Below are 2,855 nucleotides of genomic sequence, written 5' to 3' on the forward strand. Positions count from 1 at the left end.
TAAAAAATTAGGGGAAATAATTGATCTGAACACAAATTATTTTAACAAGGAACTACAAAATATTTTTAAAAATCAGAAAGAGGGAGTTCTCATCATGGCTCAGTGGTTAATGACCCTGACTAGCATCCATGAGGATGTGGGTTGATTGCTGGCCTTGCTTAGTGGGTTAAGGACCAGCATTGCCATGAGCTGTGGTGAAGATGCGGCTAGGATCCCAAGTTGCTGTGGCTTTGGCGTAGGCCAGCAGCTACAGTTCCAATTCGACCCCTAGCCTGGGAACATCCATATGCTGTGGGTGCAGCCCCCAAAAGACAAAAGACAAAAAAAATCAGAAAGAAAAAATTGAATAGCTGAGATAAAAAACACACTAGAAGGAATGAATACCTGTCTAAGTGATATCAAAGAATGCATAATGGATCTGCAAGATAGAATAAAAGAAATTAATCAGAATAGCAGAAAAAATTTTTTAAATAAAATCAATTTAAGATATCTCTAAGATAACATAAAGCATTCCAAAATTTGCATTACAGGGGTCCCAGAAGAAGGAAGAGAGAAGAGGATTGAAAATATATTTGAGGAAATAATAGCTGAAAATTTCCCAAACCTGAAAGCAAAAACAGATCCAGGAAGCAAAGAGGATCTGAAACAGAATGAACCAAAACAGATCCACACTAAAACATATTATAATTAAAGTGGCAAAAGTTGAAGATGAAAGAGAATTATAAAGGCAGCAAAATAAAAACAGAGTCATATATAAGGGAATGTCCACAAGGTTATCAACATATTTCTCAGCAGAAACTCTGCAAACCAGAAGTGAGTGGCATGATCTATTCAAAATGCTGAAAGGGAAAAACCTCAACTTATGATATTTTACCCAACAAGATTATCATTTAAAATAGAAGGATGAAAACTGCTATATTTGTAGTAGATGGGCAATGAGGTCCTACAGTACAGCACAGGGAACTGTGTGTGATTGGGTCACTTTGCTGCACAAGAGAAGTTGAAAAAACATTGTAAATCAACTGTAATTTAATTAAAAGTAAAATAGAAGGAAAGGTAAAGACATTTTTATAAAAGTAAAAACTGGAAGAATCCATCAATACTATATCTACACTAAAAGAAAAATTGAAGTGCCTTCTCTAAATAGAAGAAAAGTAAAAATCTATAGGAAGGGGGAAATCCCATTAGGAAAGGCAAATATATAGTAAGTATTGAAGATCAACCACTTAAATAAGCCAGTATATATAAATTTATAAAAGCACCTGTAACTACAAAAAAAAAGGGAGATAACATGAAGATGTAAAATATGATATCAAAACCACAAAATGGTGGGAAGGGGAATAAAAATGTAGATATTTTATAATGTGTTTGAACTTAAATGACTATTAATTTAAAACAAGTAGATATAATTATGGGTCAACAACCATGTCAGAGTTCCCATCATGGCTCAGCAGAAATGAATCTGACTAGCATCCATGAGGACATAGGTTCGATCCCTGGCCTTGCTCAGTGGATTAAGGATCTGGCATTTCCATGAGCTAAGGTGTAGGTCACAGATACAGCTAGGATCTGGCATTGCCATGGCTGTGGTGTAGGCCAGCAGCTACAGCTCTGATTCAACCCCTAGCCTGAGAATCTCCATATGCTGCAGGTGCGGCCCTAAAAAGAAAAAAACCAACCAACCAAACAAACAAAAAAAAAACCATGAACTTCATAGTAACCACAAATCAAAAATGTACAATAGATACACAAAAACCAGAAAGAAAGAAAGACAAGCACACTACCAATGAAAATCATCAAACTGCAGTAGAAGAAAAAATAGAAGAGAAAATGAACTGAGAAGAAATTCAAAAGCAACTGGGAAACAAATAATAAAATTGTAATAAGTACATACCTCTCAATAATTACTTTAAATGTCAATAGGCACAATTCTCCAACTAAAAGACATAGGGTATATTATTGGGTTTTTTTGTTGTTTGTTTGTTTTTTTAAAGACCCTTCAATATGTTGCCTACAAGAGACTCCTTTCAGGGTTAAAGACAAACACAGATAAAATTGTGGAGATGGAAAAATATTTCATACAAACAGAAATCACAAGTGAAGGTAGCAATACTCATATCAGACAGAATAGATTTTAAAACAAATAACAAAAGACAAAGGGCATTTTATGTAAATAAAGGGATCAATATAAGAAGAGAATATTACACTCATTAAAATATATTCAACCACCCAGGAACACCTAAATATATAAAGCTAATGCTAACAGACATAAAGGAGAAACTGATAATAATATAAAAATATTAGAGGACTTTAACACCCCATTTATATCAATGGACAGATCATATAGATTAAAAATAATCAATAAGGCCAACAGTGGTCTTCAATTACACAACAGGTTAATTGGACTAAATAGATATCTACACAACATTCCATCTAAATACAGCAGAATACACATTCTTTTCAACTGCAAGTTGGAAAGTTCTTGAGGATAGATCACACGTTTGTATCGAGACAAAACAAGTCTCAACAAATTTAAGAGTATAGAAGTGTTATTAAGCAACTTTTTTTTCTCATGACAACAGTATGAAACTGAAAATCAATTACTAGATGAAAAATGGTAAAAACACAAAAAGTGGAGACAAAACAACACGCTACTAAAACCCAATGTGTCAATTAAGAAATCAGAGAAGAAATCAGAAAATACCTTGAGACAAATGAGAATAAAAACATAAGAGTCCACAATCTACAAGATAAGACAAAAGCTATTCTAAGTGGGAAGTTTATAGCGATACAGATTTTCCTCAAGAAACTAGACAAAACTCTAATAAATAACCTGACATACCACCTAAAATAAT

This window comes from Sus scrofa, chromosome 9 (assembly GCF_000003025.6).
Source record: "Sus scrofa isolate TJ Tabasco breed Duroc chromosome 9, Sscrofa11.1, whole genome shotgun sequence".
NCBI lineage: Eukaryota > Metazoa > Chordata > Mammalia > Artiodactyla > Suidae > Sus > Sus scrofa.